Source organism: Triticum aestivum, chromosome 4A (assembly GCF_018294505.1).
Source record: "Triticum aestivum cultivar Chinese Spring chromosome 4A, IWGSC CS RefSeq v2.1, whole genome shotgun sequence".
NCBI classification, from domain to species: Eukaryota; Viridiplantae; Streptophyta; class Magnoliopsida; order Poales; family Poaceae; genus Triticum; species Triticum aestivum.
The window spans coordinates 702,339,963-702,357,454 of record NC_057803.1 but is presented as its reverse complement, the minus strand read 5'-3'; the positions used below and the strand labels follow the sequence as shown (position 1 = coordinate 702,357,454).

At 43.0% G+C, this 17,492-nt stretch overlaps 1 pseudogene; it reads right to left on the bottom strand.

Moving 5' to 3' along the window:
- Positions 1 to 14,723: 14,723 nt before the first annotated feature.
- LOC123083224 (putative serpin-Z8) lies at positions 14,724 to 16,583 on the bottom strand (annotated as a pseudogene).
- Between the last annotated feature and the right edge of the window lie 909 nt (positions 16,584 to 17,492).

Sequence of the window (17,492 nt, the reverse complement as noted above, 5' to 3'; positions counted from 1 at the left end):
CGAATATTGATCCTTCATTCATGTTGAAGGTCTTTGCAACTTTAGCCCAGTGCATGTGGATGATTGACCGTCCGTCCTTCATCCTCTTTAGAAACACTTCAATATTGCATCGTGCGTGTTGTATGAAAACCTTCCTCGCCTCCTGAACATAGAGGTGGTTTCAGAGGTAATCATCAGTGAACTGCTTTGGAAAGGCCTAAAAATAAGGATGTGAATAAATATCTTCTCTATATTGGAAATGGGGAATGGAATAAAAAAGCAAGATATAATAGTTAGTACCATCTTGTAGTGAACTGGTGTCTTCTTCATTGTGCAGACAAAGATCTTGTTGTTTATTGTCGCTAATTTCTTTATCCTAACAATTTTTCTGAGTTTTTTGGCTTGATTGATATTCACGGACAAGTCATTTCCCCATATGCAAAAAGGGTCAAACAGTGGATCAAAACCTCTGACATCGGGACCTACATGTGCAAGACCAAATTGTTAAAATCCTAAATATTGGAATGGTTCCTGCAATTGTATAATAATGTGCTATTAGACAACGGACCATGCACGTGCAGTTAACTGAACACCACAACAAATGAACCAAATGTTAACTAAGCACCACATTGCACAATATAACATACTCCTAATAAAAGATCAGACAATTAACCAAACCAAGCATGCTTAACAATTTGGAAATATAGCAATTGTATTTGTTTCTCATGTATTTAGTACAACCAAATTCGATTTATTTCTCACATGGTATACAATAACAGAATGCAACCATAACAATTGAACTTCACATTGCAGAATTGAACCAAACAGTTAACTAAATACCACAAAAAATGAACCAAACATTAACTGAGCACCACATTGCACAATATAACATACTCCTAATAGAAGATCAGACAATTAACCAAACCAAGCATGCTTAACAACTTGGAAATATAGCAATTGTATTTGTTTCTCATGTATTTAGTACAACCAAATTCGATTTATTATGGTATACAATAACAGAATGCACCCACAACAATTGAACATCACATTGCAGAATTGAACCAAGCAGTTAACTAAACACCACAAGAAATGAACCAAACGTTAACTGAGCACCACATTGCACAATATAACATACTCCTAATAGAAGATCAGAGAGTTAACCAAACCAAGCAGACTTAACAACTTGGAAATATAGCAATTGTATTTGTTTCTCATGTATTTAGTACAACCAAGCTCGATTTATTTCTCACATGGTATACAATAATAGAATGCACCCACAACAATTCAACATCGCATTGCAGAATTGAACCAAGCAGTTAACTAAACACCACAAAAAATGAACCAAACGTTAACTGAGCACCACATTGCACAATATAACATACTCCTAATAGAAGATCAGAGAGTTAACCAAACCAAGCAGACTTAACAACTTGGAAATATAGCAATTGTATTTGTTTCTCATGTATTTAGTACAACCAAGCTCGATTTATTTCTCACATGGTATACAATAATAGAATGCACCCACAACAATTCAACATCGCATTGCAGAATTGAACCAAGCAGTTAACTAAACACCACAAAAAATGAACCAAGCGTTATCTGAGCACCACATTGCACAATATAACATACTCCTAATTGATGATCAGAGAGTTAAACAAACCAAACATGCTTAACAACTTGGAAATATAGCAATTGTATTTGTTTCTCATGTATTTAGTACATCCAAATTCGATTTATTTCTCACACGGTATACAATAACAGAATGCACCCACAATAATTGAACATCGCATTGCAGAATTGAACCAAACAGTTAACTAAACACCACAACAAATGAACCAAACGTTAACGAGCACCACATTGCACAATATAACATACTCCTAATAGAAGATCAGACAGTTAACCAAACCAAGCATGCTTGACAACTTGGAAAATTGGACCCTGAAGAATTGAACATCATATTTGCATAATTGAACCAAACAGTTAACCAAACACCACATATAGAACATATACACTAGAGCAGAAGATTGCATGGTAAAAGTAGATAGGACAATCCACTAGAATTTGTTAAGGAAAGGCAGTAGCTAGCAAACTGAACATGAGTCCTTATAGTGATGTAGTAAGACAAGCTAATCCACATTGTCGGAGATTTCTATGACGATTGGCTCCATGGACATGGAAGAGGGCGAGGCCTCCGCATCATGGGTACCCTCCTCGTAGTGGTGAGTTGCCTAAGCCACTCCGGGCACCAACCTGCTGGCTCTCGAGATGAGGTAAGAACATGCTGCTGAGAAAACACCTCTTAGTCTTCGTCGAAGGCACGGACGGTGGCCTCGAGAAAACGCCACGAACTGTCGTTTAAAGCAGCCAACAGTGTCGCGGCGCTGGTGCGCGAGGCGTTGACGGTGGCCTCTACGGTGAGGTGCTCCTCGAAGATCTGGGGGTCGGCGCGAATGGAAGCCATCGCGACCTCATCTGCGCGTGCGGCCACGATTTGTTTCAACGCTGCCAAATGCTCCTTGAGATCCTGGATATACTGCGTGCACCATGGCTTAGGGCTCCGCTTATTTGGTGGAGGGGTCGGTGATTTGGGTGGAGAGTGTCACGCTCGCGCCGGTGGTCGGGGCATGTGGGATGTGGAAGGAGGAGCAGGATGGGAGTCGAGTGTGGATTACCTGCCTGGATAGGCGAGACCGAGCAGCGTGAAGGAGGGTCACCGGCGAGGAGGCGGCGCTGCAAGAAAGGAGTGAAGGTTTGAACTTGGAAATGAAAGCGGAAACAGAAGAAATGTGGCTTTTGGTAAGGGGGAGGGGGCGGGGAGGTAGATATTTCCGTGGATGCCGAAAATTTGGAATCACTTCAGCGAAAAAACTGGCGCGCAATGTGTCATCAGACACGGACTCGAGCGGGCTGTGGACTGTAGCAGTCGCACCTTCTCACCTAAGCCGTATGCTTACTCTAATCCGACGGCGCTCCAAGATATTTTGTGCTGCATCGCACACGGTTGTTGATAATAAACTGTGTGTGATCTACTTTATTTTTTGTCTTGATTTGAATTACATAATGGGGTCACAGCGGCAATGGACGGTGTTTGAATTGCTATACCTTTTATCTGCAGTAAACATGCAACTGTATGTGTGTCATAAAAAATTAGAATTATTCGGGGTTCGTTTGGAAATTTTATACATTAAATTGGTTTTCTAGCAATTTCAGATGCACAATTCAAAATTAAAGCACATGCACATGCTCCGGTGCACAAACATGGGTTGTAAAATCATATGTATGTCCATGGGTTTATGCTTATGTCCCATGCAAGAAATGAGGATGAATTTTGAATAGCACGGCACCGTGGCTCTCCGGCAAATATTGAGGTACTTGCTTTTGTAATTCTAGTAAATCCAAAACCCGTCTGAAATTCATGAACCTTGGCAAGCAATCATGGAATGGCATCAACATGCTGGGGTAAAAAATTCCAAAAAACTAACGCCCACACGTCCGGACGTTCGCACATCGCCCACACGTCTCCATCACCACTCATTTTGCCACGTATGAACAAATGACATCAGCAGAAATCTTTTTGGTTTTTGGCTAAAAAATGTTTTATCTCCTAATTAAAAAAGCAAATTAAAAATCCGTTTCACCATTAAATCCGTCTCGACGAGATCTTCAAAACTAGACCCCATGTTGATATGTTTCGACGAAATGTTTTTTTGCCCAAAGGTTGCCATGACATTTACACTGTAGTTGCCATAGTGCTTAAACTAAAGTTGCCATGTGACAATTTTAGTTTGTAGATCATGGCAATTTTAGTTTTTTTATGATGGCAATTCCAGTACTTTGACCATGAATTCTTTTATATGAACCATGGCAATTTTAAATGCATGTATCATGGCAATTTTAGTTTATGATGCATGGCAAGTCTAGTTTCTTAATTCCCCGTTTTATAATATGTAAAAAATTACTTTTAAATGTAGACGAAAATAGTTGAAACATATCATGGCCACTTCAGTGTAAACATCATGGCAATTCATGTGCAATAGACACGGAAACTTTAAAGAAATTTTTTTTGTCAAAGTATATTGATATGAGATCTAGTTTCGAAGATCTCGTCGTATGGGAATTAATGGTGAAAACGGATCTTCAATTGGATTTTTCATTTAAGAGATAAAATACTTTAAAAACAGAAAATCCAAAAAGATTTCCACATGCATACATGCGGTAATTTTTTTGTCCCATTTGGGGCAGGTTTTGATATAAGCTTCTCACAAACCAGAGCTTCTCACAAGAAAGCCTCATGGTTCTATTAAGGAAATGTGTCACCTTTGTGGACAAAACAATATTCGTCGCCTCTTCTTCCTTTCACTTTATTTTCTGGTGTTAACATAGAACAACTGGAGTGTCGTGTTAAATTTTGGATTTTTTCGCGGATCGTTTGGACATTTTTTGAATTGAGTTTTCTAGGCATTCTAATTCAAATTTGAGCTACAGGCACATGCTCTAATGCACATAAATTAGTTGAAAATTCAGTTTCGTGCCCTTGGCTGCATGCTTAGATCCCATGAAAGAAATGGGAATGAATGTCAAACATCCTGCCACCGTCACTCGGCCGCAAACAATGAGATACCTGGTTTTTAAATTCTAGTAAATCCAAAGCTCGTCTGAAATTCATGAAACTTGGCATGCTATCATGGAGCGGCATCAATATGCCGTGGTAAATTTTTTGTCTCATTTGGGGCAAGTTTGGGATATGCTTCTCACAAACCAGAGCTTCTTGAGGGAGTCCTGGACTAAGGGCTCCTCTGGCGTCCGGCCTGTTAGCGATGGGCCGGACTGATGGGCTGTGAAGATACAAAGACCGAAGACTCTTACCCGTGTCCGGACGGGACTCTCCTTGGCATGGAAGGCAAGCTTGGCGACCAAATATGAAGATTCCTTTCTCTGTAACCGACTTTATGTAACCCTAGGTCCCTCTAATGTCTAAATAAACCGGAGGGCTAGGTCCGTAGAGGCCAATAATCATCATCATAGTCATACAGACTAGACTTCTACGGTTTTAGCCATTACGACCTCGTGGTAGATCAACTCTTGTAATACTCATATTAATCAAGATCAATCAAGCAAGAAGTAGGGTAATACCTCCATAGAGTGGGCCTAAACCTGGGTAAACATTGTCCCCCGTCTCCTGTTACCATCGACCTTAGACGCACAGTTCGAGACCCCCTACCCGAGATCCGCCGGTTTTGACACCGACATTGGTGCTTTCATTGAGAGTTCCACTGTGACATCGAAGATAGGATCGATGGCTCGCCTTGTTCTCAAGAACAACATCACCTACGGAGGAGCACTGGCTCCAGGCCAAACCCTCCGGCTGGGCGGCTTTACCATGATCGCCCACTCGACAGTTAAGCCGACGATGACTTCTCGGGTCATCGAAAATTTCCTCCATGTTGACCCCAAATACTCCAAGAAGATGGATCCGGCAGAGTTGTCGTCTTTAAACGAGCTCCTAGATCGCATCGTCGCCCTGGGGGTCGCCACAGAATACGATCAGATTGGGCTTAAACCCGACCAAAGCGAAATTAAAACTCCCCCGATCACCCATCAGATAGCGGTAGTAGAAGAACAAGACGACAACTCTTCCTCTATACTGAAGACGAACATAGTTCGGATCTCCGAGCTTGAAGAGCCGGACACCTGCCTGCAGAAAGACACGTCCCGTCTTCCGAACATGGAATCGGACGACAAGCCTAAAAAATCAGTCGATATCCCGGAGCCTGAATTATTAAGTTCGGAAGTCCTTCAAACTCTGGATTCCAAATTGGTCCAGGGTTCGGATTTAAATCAACCCACCCACCCAGATATTAGCGCTCTCATGGACATACAACAGCAGTATCAGGAAACGGTCCATCACTTCTGGGCCAGATTCTTCCTTGTCAAAGACAAGATTAAAGATTTCCGGGACGGAGACGCGATCTCAGCGTTCCGCAACAATTGCACGGATGAAGGAATCCTCATCAACCGCCGTCGCGTATCACACCGCGCAGACTTGGCAACCATAGTACACAAGTACTGCGCAACGGAAAGCGCCTGGAAAACTCAGGCAGCCCACTCCATTATATAAGCCCATTACAGGGCACGGAACCGTTCTGGAGGGATGGCTCGATGGGCCATGCAAAATACACACAACACCGGATACCATATCAACCCACAGCCTTAGAGCGTGTTGGATACTCCGGCAAGTGGCCAAGAGCGGCGAGGATATCCTCACCAAAAACACCCCAGAGCAACACCCCCCAGAAAATGACGACCTCAGAGTATTGACGGTCTTTGAGACCTTCGCTTCAACAAATAAGCGCAAAAGGGCATTCTGCGACCTCGCCGAAGTCTGCCATATCGCAACAATAAACCCTTGGAACGACACGGCTATAAATTTTAATGCCGGTGACAAACCAAAATTCATGACAGTCCGAGCACCAGCCGCCTTGGTCCTCAATCCAATCGTGGATGGCTTTCGGCTCACCAAGGTTCTCATGGAAAGCGGCAGCGGACTAAACCTCATTTATGAGGACACACTCAGCAAAATGGAAATAGACAGGAGCCGCATCGAGCAAAGTAACACGACCTTCCAAGGAATTATTCCCAATCGGGAGGCGCGATGCGCAGGAAAAATCATGCTCGACGTGGTATTCGGCACACGGAGAACTACCAGTCCGAAGAAATAACCTTCCAAGTGGCCGCTTTCAACAGTGGATATCACACCCTATTGGGGCGACATGCATTTACACGCTTCCAAGCTATACCTCACTACGGGTATATGAAACTCAAGATTCTCGGGCCCAATGGCATAATCACTCTCGCCAGTGATCCGGACATAACACTATGTGCCGAAAATAAAACCGCATCGCTGTCCCTTGAGGCATTATCTGAAGCCCTCGCGGCCGAAGAATTAACCGCACTGCGCTCCACGGTGGATAGGGACGATGTAATCCTGGACAAACGATCCAAATCCACCTCCTTCAAACCAGCAAAAGAAATAGTCAAATTTCAAGTCCATCCAACGGACCCCAAGAAGACAACATCTATCGGAGCACAACTAGACCCAACGGTTGACGCCGCGCTACGAGAGTTCCTGCGCGAGAACTGGGATATATTCGCATGGCACCCTTCTGATATGCCAGGAATCCCACGCAAGTTGGCTGAACACAGCCTCAATATATTGAAGGGATATAAACCGGTCAAGCAAACACTAAGGCGCTTTTCCGAACCCAAACGTCAAGCTATGGGGGAGGAGCTAGCCAAGCTAATCGAGACCGGATTCATTAGAGAAATAAAACACTCAGACTGGCTAGCAAACTTGGTGATGGTGCCAAAGTAGGATAAATCCTGGCGTCTGTGCGTCGATTTCAAAGACCTCAATAAGGCCTGCCCTAAGGATCCCTTCCCCCTCCCCCGCATCGACCAGATCATTGATGCTACCGCAGGACACGACTCACTATGCTTCCTCGACGCATATTTCGGATACCATCAAATCAAAATAAAGGAGTCCAATCAATCCGCAACGGCATTCGTTACCCCATATGGGCCATTCTGCTTCAACACCATGCCCTTCGGGCTCAAAAACACATAGGACTTGGGTCATGAAAAAAAAATCATGTGTTAAATGGGAAACATTGCAAAACTGAGGTATATTTGGTGGTTCTAATTGTTCTTATTTATCTTTCCCTTTTCTTTTTGTTTTTTGGCAGGTAAAACACTCTTTGTTTCTACTGGTTGAATAGGGAGCTATCCTTTCTTGCTGAAGAGAATGTAAAGATTGTTGAAAATAATATCTCCGATTAGTTTGATGCTGGACATTGTCACTCGGATCCCATGAAAACTGAAATACTATGGAAAAATATGCATGTGTTTTTATAGAAACTAGGCTGACACCCAAACCCGAAATTTATTTCTCCACCTATCTTCACATGTCTAAATAACACTTACGCTATATATAGAAACCAGGTCTCTATCATGAATTCAGATCATTAAGGAAGACCTTGTGTTAATTATTTTATATTGTGAAGGTGATTTTGGAGCAGCAATATGGTCAAAATAGAAGAGGTTCTTTTTTGCAGTTCTACGGAACGAGGCAACAATCTGTGGAAATTTATAATTAGACATACTAACTTAATTTGATTGTTGCAAGTGTAAGAAATATCACAACCCAAACGCTATGACAATTTAGCAAATCAATTGCTACTAGGCTCCTGTGTGCACTAGAGTACTATGCAATTATCTCAGGAAGGAGAAAAGCCATGGTTTATTATTCTTTTGATTTTCTTTTTCTGTGAAAATAGTAAACACGGTTTAATTCTGTTAGTGGAAATTGGGGGTTGCCCAAAACACAAGGATCGCTGAAAATTCAATATTTTTTCTTGATCTTAATACAAGACATCATAAATCAGGGCATATGGGATTGAAATACAATTGTCAACCTACATGCGCTCTTTAAACCACTCCATCCTCTACCCACTGCATCTTATTAAATTCCCCACCTACATTCACATGTCTAGACAACACTTTCCACCGTATATAATTGACCCCATCTTCACGTGAACTCGCATAAAACCACATCCATGTTTAACAGTTCCACATATAACTCTATCATTTGGAAATTTTCTTATAATAAAAGGCTTCGCGAAAACACGGAAGGTGATGGTACACATAGAATCCAGATTGTATCAGTAAATAGTATTATTAGGAGGCCTAGCGAAGTAAATAAATACAATTTTGGTGTCCTAAACATGTAGTAGGAGTCGCTCCCACTACTACAGTGTCCTAGTCCCATATATGCATGTGCCTTGGAGAACAAAGTGGTATGCTTCACGATCATTATGTCAAGCTACATATCTAGCATATCTGGCACAAGTTGCAACATGCAAGCCATTGCTCGGAGCCTATAAGCAACCTACATGAACAAATTACGAAGGAGCATATTGGAATGGGAATGTTTCTTTTTCTTGATACCGGTTTTTTCCTGTAGTGACCGAATGAACCGTTTTGTTTCACTACTCTTTTTTCCATTACCAAAGGGCGCATATTCGAGCTCTCCGCATGGCACAACGATGCTTTTTTTCCAAGCTCGAATATCACTTAACAATTATTAGAGCGAGCAGATGGGCTCGATCCTGTGACTTCTCGGTCGCGGGACACTAGATTTCCACCACAATATGCGGTGTGCTTTGTCCCCATAGGTGTAGGAACGTTACTAAACATTGTTTGGACATTTACATCAAAATATTCAAAACAAATCGGTAGCAGAGTTTTTGGGGTGCACCCAAATGTTTGGTAACCGGCCAGTTACCGGGAAATCCGATTTAAAAAACCTGGAAGAGAAGAGAGGTTGATCAAGCTTCCCTTAATCTCAATAAAAATAAGGCCATTCGGATACTGTAGCATGCATTTCTAGGATGCATATTTGGTATGTAAACAGGTACGATCATAATCTAGCACGTAATCATGTGCATGCACTGCAAACCAAGAGATGTGAATGTTTAAACACAAACCATTCAGGATGTTTCTTGATGTGAAGGACGAGCGACGTCATTTGGCACATTAGGTTGGAGAGCTCCATGGCCATGGATGGAATGTACTATCAGCGACTAGGCATGCAACCAGCTTAAGTAACATAAGGTCTAGGTTATGTTGGTTGGAGAATGTGATGATCACGCTCCATTATTTGTACTTTGATTATTGGTGAGTATGTCACTATCACGAATTTAGATCATGAAGGAAGATCGTGTGTTAAATGTTGTATACAGTGAATGAGCTTTTGGAGAACAAACATTGTAAAAATCGAGGACTATTTGTAGTTCCGAGGAACTAGATAAGCATTCAGTGCAAGTTTTTAATTAAAGACACCAATTTAGTTTGAATGTTGCAAGCGTGGAATTATCACTACCAAGATGATATGTGCATTTATGAACTACGCCTACTCCATGCACTAGAGGTTGATAGAAACATGTTCATATTAGTACTCTCTAATTAACTAATAAAGGATAATTGACATGAATCGTTGTCCATTTTTTCGTAGAAAAAACATGTTTGTCTCTGTTAGTGGAAATTGGGGATTTCCCTTGCTAACAAAACACAATGGTTACTAGAAATGATTTATTCAATTATTTTTCTTGATTTGAGTGCTTGACATCACTCATTCCATATGGTACTAAAATAGAATGGCAAAACCTACAGGTGCTCATACAGGAACCACGCCGATGCCTCTACCAAGTGCATCTAATTAAGTTCACCACCTACCTTCAAATCTCTAAGCAACACTTCCCATCTTATATATTTGACATATTTTTGCACGAACACATATGGAACAAATTCCACATTTTACACTTCCAAGTAACTTTGGCAATCTGAACATTTTCATATAATAAATATGTTTCACATGAACACAGAAGTTGATGGCAGACATAAAATCAAGGTGATATCAATAAACACGTGTGAAAAGGAGGCATAGGGAAAGGAAGAAATACTAGGTTGTTGTGTGTAACGTGTAGCGAGAACCACTTGTGTTGCTACCATTGTGCTTGTCCCATCCATGCTCGCGACTTAGGGACAAAACTGGGCTTCCAATCATCCACGATTGTTACGTGAGCCTACGTCTATAGCATAGCTGGTAGACAGGAAACCAATTACTGTAGCATATCAATATGCATATCCCGCCACCTATTCTTAAGTAGTTGCAACCCACTACCTATTATTCTCTTCTCATGCAACCATGCCACATCATAATGATGTCATAACTCACAATTTGGTCACTAATCTAGCCATGCAACCCTATGACCGCAATCATGCATGGCAATCATAAGTAGAAAAACAATTCCCTAATTATTGTGTGTGCATAGACGGTATATATCTTCAACGCTTGGTGAAAATATATGTTGGCCATGTTTCACCTTTTTTTTAAATGGCACCCCGTTGACTTCAGTCCAATAGTTTTCTCTTTTTATACAACATGGTGTCACATGCATCATAGGCGTTACTGTTTTTAAAATATAAACCAAGAACAATCTTAAATTTGTTTTTGTATTAGTTTTAGTTTTTTAGCACCTATTTTTGCATATGTTTTATCAAGGTTCCCGCAACCCACGGGGGTATCATCTAGTTTGTTCTATAGTAAGTTAGGATCCAATAACCTCTCTTGTAATTTTTGTATTCGCTCCATTTTTATATACAAGGCCGCTATGAGATATACATTTTGCATCTATACAAGGCCACCAATAGTAATCGTGGCAGAGTTAATGAAATTTTCTCATACAAACAACATGTTTAATACTTGCATGCATGCAGTCATAATGACAATCAGCTACTTCCTCCACTCAGTTTCTTTGCATGCATGTGGAGTATTAATGATCCCAGTAAACACGAAGAAAAGGTGACGTGTAAAGCAGGCATTAAATTTTACATTAGTACCTGTAATCCGAGTTTGTGGCCTTGTATACAAATATGGAGGGAGTGTGACTTGTAAACCAAGATTGTCTGAATGTGTAAACACCAGCCCTTCACAATGTTTCCCTTAGGCAAAATGGTAATATGACTTGGCATCCAAACCTGTTTGACCTATTCCACCATGATGATTGATGCGGGTTCTGGCTCTTAGATCACTCCACACCAATCATGTCACGAGACGACACCATCATGTCCATCTCATCATCTATCTCGTCGCTCAGCTACCTCATTGCACAAAGTAGGTTTTGGAGCAGAAACATGGTAAATAGAGGAGGATTGTTTGCAGTTCAAAGAAGGAGATGAGCAATCTGTGCAAGGTCATACATAGAGAGACATACTTGCTTCGAATGACTCAAGTGTGAAAAACATAGCTACCAAGATGTGTGTGTATTTACCAACTTAACAGAAACTAGCCTCTTTTGTTCACTAGAGATGACAAAAACTTGTTCTGATTGGTGAATAATACCCTGTAATTATCTCATAAAGAAGAGAGGCCACTAATGGTTGTTCCTTTTTTTCATTTTATTTTGTTTATATGTAGAAAAACATTCTTGGTTTTTCTTAGTGGAATTGGGGGTTGCTCTTGGTAAAGAAGACCTAAGGATTGCTACAAATGATTTCTTCAATCGGTTTCTCGATCTAAATGATAGACATCATAACTAAGGCCATGCAGAACTGAAATAGAATAGTAAAATTACGTGTGTTCTTAACTTCTTATGGAAACCATGCTCGCCATATCTATACAGTGCATCTTATTAATTTTTCCACCCACCATCACCTGTCTAGACAACACTGTCAACATATATACATTTGGCCCCATTTTGGCGTGAACACACATAAAACCCCATCTTTCTGTACATATTTGCTGCGCGTAAAAAAATCATCAATGGGTTACGCTTAAATAGGTTTCTTTTAAACAAGGTAGATGATGGTGGACACAAAATCATGCTGGTTCCAGCAAGCGCATATGGTTAGGAGGCATCGGGAAAGAAACAAATAGAGGAATGTCATCAGATATAGCAAGAGCCGCTTGTGTTGCTACAGCTGTGCATGTCCCATCAATGCTTGTGCCTTAGGGGAAAATTTGGGTTTCTGATGCTTCACGACCGTTATGTCAAGTTGCGGCTATGTCCTATTTGGCACCAGGGTACTGTAGCATACCAAGGATGAATATTTGTTCTGTAGTAAGTTAGGATCATAAATTACCGTGTAATCTCCTTGGCTAACCCTCCAAGATGTTTCCCTGAGGCATTGCTCGCCAATTTCTTCTTTAGGAAGTTGGCTTGAATGACGAAAGTTCAGAACAACTATTGAATATGAAGAAAGGACATGACCAACTCTGAGTACACATTTGTTTTGCATTTGGCAGTGTATCTTTTTACGTGTTTACGAGTGCCGTAGAAAAGGACCAGGCAAAGTTAACTTTGCCGCCAGGGCTCCAGCCCACTCCTCTTTGCCCAGTTGTGCACTCGGCAAACACTTTTGCTTATGCAATAGGCAAAGTTCCAGATTCTAGTAGTGGTGTCATCAGAAGATGAAGTCACATGTCGATGCAATGGCGACGATCGGTGAGCCCCTCGGGTAGGGATTAAAATGGATTGGAATTTTCCGCCTTTCCGAAGAAAAAATAGAAACGGAGAGGAAATATGAAAACAAAAACGGAAATTTGCAAAACAAAAATGAAAATGAAAATTTCTATACGAAATCGGAAACAAAAACGAAATGGTATTTTCCAGTGAAACGGACGTGGAAACGGAACTTTTCGCTTCCATGAATATGGAATTTCCATTTTTAATATAGACCTATGCCGCTTTGTAGCCCAAAAACCAAACAATAGACAATGACACAATGAGCAAATGAAATAATGGATCATTTAAGGCCCAACTTTTAGTACCACACATGTACTCAGCTAGACCCTACACGCAGTTGTCCACTACACCTCCAATACTACACTAAGTTGCTAACATAATCATATCTTTTTTGCAGCCATGTCAACAATTTATTAAATTCGTTTGTTTTTGTGTGTTTTTCTCTATGATTCAAGGGGTTTTAAGTCAACGCCAACTTCTATTTATGTGTCCGCTCTGTATTCGTTCCGTGTTCGTTTCCGGCAGTATATGTTTCCATATTCATTTTCGGGGTTTCTGTATCCATTTCTGCTTCTGCATAAAAATATGAATACAAATACGGTAGCACCCAGTTCCGCCCGTTTCCACTCCGTTTTCATCCCTACACTTGGGCACTAGACCAAGTTCCAGATTGCTGGCCTGACGCACCGCCTGCTGGGCGCTGCCCACACGTGCTCTTGTTGGCCGCTGGGAACGCGCACATGCTCCTGTTGGTATCTCCTGCTAAGGTTTGTGTCAGAGGAAGGTCTGGTCGTCTGGAGACTAGAGCGACGAACAACACAACTGAAGATCGCGCGATTCGAGCATCGTGGCCCAACGGGACGACGATTTTCTTAGCCAGTTTTTATTTTCCAGATTAGTTTTCCATCGATCTGTGACTTATACATATACCTATATAAAAAAGGAATTGCTCAAAATCAAGGTAGGGCGAGTGCCTCACCTCGCTCTACCCACAGCTCCGACCCATGTGCAAGTTCAATATGCCAACTACTGAATATGTAGAAAAAGACATGGCCAACTCTGGATGTTATCAAAAGATGAAGTCACGCGCCGATGCAATGGTGAGGACCGGCATGCCCCTTGGCGACGGGATGTCACGGGGTGCATGCTCTCTGGGCATGACCCCCTATCACTTCCATAACCACTGATAATGACATGGTAACCCTCGATGGAATTTTAGTTGCAACCGTTGAACTTAGCTCGCCATGAGCAGAACAGTGCCGTGCGCCAGAGTTATGTTATACACTGCCAGAGTCTAACAAATCTTATATTTTTCATTGGTGAAAATTGCCCTTTAAATTTTTTAAGGGGTGTATTGAAACAGAACCCGTCTAACAATTCGTATATATATATACCACTGTCAAGCGAGTGCATTCTCTATATGCTTCACGGGTCGCAAGGTAGAAAGAAAGTTGGCTTAAGAATAGGAAACATGGGCAAAGAAATATTTTATCTGCGGGAGTAAATTGTATGGGGGAGTTCACAGTTTATGTGATCAACATTTTTATTGGAATAACAAATATAGAAGACATCTTTTAAATATAATCAAACTGAAGCACATATAAATTCATCATAGTACAAGTAGGAGCACTGCTGTACTCAAAATAGGAAAAGAAATGTGTTTGTCGACCTCAACAGCTAGCTATTTATTACTCCTTGGATGGGTCGAGGAAGTGCCCCGCGAAGACAACAGCTCCAGTCGCCTCATCCACTATGTAGTAGGCAAATGGATGGTCGGCAATGAAATCCACCTGCGGAGGTGTTGGAGGTGACGGAGGCCTTGCGCATCCAAGAGCCCCGACCAACACAGTGACAGCGGCGGCTTCAGTCCCTTCCTCGTTTACCTCGACAACAGCCTTGTGGATGACATCCCCCACCACTACCGGCAAGCTAGAGCCATCGTCCTCCACCATGTCAGATAGGTTGCCACGCTCACAGAACGGCAGCTCAAGCCCTAGCTTCTTGAGCACGGCGACGATGCTGCTATGGAAGGACATCTTGAACTTTGGCATCCGGAACTCGCGGAGGGCTATTTGCTGCTCCGGCAAGTGGTCGTGCAGGAACCTAGGTCGGGACGCAATCGTGTCCAGCAGCCCCCACAGGCCGTCATGGGCGTCCGGGAGAAATATGCACATGGAGAACTGCGTGTACCCGGTACGATTGGAGCCGGAGAACACCGACGGAGCAGCACACTGGGATGGATAGGCGTTGCCTGCCCAAGGATCAGGCTTGTGGCGGTTGCCAAATGCATTACCCGGGTAGCCATTCCGACCTGGAACATGGGGGAGGGCGATATATGGTGGGTTAGGTGAGTGGCCAAACCAACCAAGTGCACCATTAGGATATGGCCTGGGACAGGCGTACGGAGAGGTGGGGTTGCGGAATGGAGGAGGGGGATAGGGACGATGACGGAAGTATGGTGGGGGTCCGGTGGAAATATAATTTGCAGACCGACCCCCACGGTTGTATGCAGCCCTCACATGGGGATGGGCGTAGGGAGCACCATAGTCGCGGCCGCCATATTCACCGGACTGATCAACACGGTCATGGTTGTAGCGATGAGAATCAACACTACCCATATAAGGAGGAGGATGTGCCGGAGTTTGTACCGGAGTTTGAGTACCTTGAACCCGTCATGCACAGCGACGAACTGCGACATTGTACTCTGCATGAAGGGCACGTCGACCTGGCTGCGGTCGAGCCGGTAGAAGGGTTCGTGCATGGTGTGCCTCCTGTCGAACGGCTGGTCCTCCCACTTGCCCTTAAAGTACATGGCGTTGCCGAGGACGACACGAGTTATTGCCGGATTTATCGATCCTTTGCGGATGAGGTTCCTGGTCACCTGAGCCGCCCACGCGTTGATCTGGCCACGCGCTTCCTCCGGTGCGCCGCGGAAATTAACGGTGCTCGCCTCGGCCTTGTAGGTGCCCACGACGGCCTCGCGGAAGGCCGGCTTCAGCGGCCGCGAAAGGTCGCTCCACACGCCGCATGCGAACGCCACACGAGGACCGCCCGAGGCGTACCTGTCCTGGAGCGCGTCCGCCGCCATGCGGGACACGAAGCTCTCGAGCTCGCCACACGACCGCGCGCCAAGGATGCGGAGGATCTCGTCCAGGGTGGTGTCCCTGGCGCCGGCGGCCAGGAGCGACAGAGCTGTGTAGATGGACAGCGGCGAGAAGACGAGGTTGGTCCTGGGGTTTTCGTCCGCGAGGCGCATGGTGAGGCCGGCGGCAAGCTGCGCCAGGCCAGAGCCGGACTGCGGCGACTTCTTGGCCGGCCAGTCCATCGTGGCCGCTCGCAGTCGCAGGAGACAAGTACAGAATCGTTCGTGGCTATTTTGCTTTGCTTGGCCAGTATATAACGGAGACGTAGGGCATCCGATCTGATTTGGATTTGAATTCGGTTCGGTTATATGCTTCGTTCTTTCCTTTTGTTAGACCGTCGAACGTACGTCGGTTTCACGTGATGGCTAATATGGACCAGTTTGAGTTGCCCAGCTAATACGGCCTCCCTGCATCTCTCATAGCTTTCCTTTTATAGTACCAACTTTGCCGGAAAATACGAAGAAGAACCTGGGTACCAGCGCACCCAATATGTAAAAGAAAAAAGTAATTCAAAAAAGTTTAAAAATTTCAAATCTTTTTCGGTACCAAACATAATTAAGTATTGTAGTCGTATAAAAAAGATTCGTCAGAGAATGACATCTGTTGCATCCTGGGTCGAAGATTTGGCAAAAAAAACGCTATATACAAGTACTATACACGCTATATTGTCGTCATAAACTTGTCTTTTTTGCCCTGAAGTCGATAGGAATCATTTCTTGTCCAAACTTTTTATACGAGTACAATACCTGATCATCTTTGATTCCAAACAAGATTTGGATTTTGTTTAACTTTATTTGAATTACTAATTTTTTTGCACATATAGGGTGCACGGGTACCCGAGAGCACAAGGTTCCCGTCCTAACTTTGCCTCAATTTGGTGGCAACCGCGTCTCCCTTCCTATACTATATTTTTTTAGCAAATGTTTGTACATTTTGTGTTACAGTTTTTCGGGTCATGTGATGCCTAATATTCTTGTCCAGTTTCATCGATGCAAAGTTTAACATATAAGTGGTAGGGTCCACCTCCCTTCACCATTCGATCCAACTTTCATTGAAATTCATTATTCCGGAGTGTTTGATCATCATGACAAAAAAGACAATGTAACATTATTTCCAGCATACCAAACATCGCTGAAACATTCCATCCTGAAAATGATAGAAGCTTCCCCGAAAAAAATAGCAAAAAAGAAAGAAAATGATAGAGGCAACCCCAATTAATATCACATTATTAGGATGGAATCGTAGAGGACAATGGAACGGATGATCGGAAAGGAGGGGCCATCAAGAA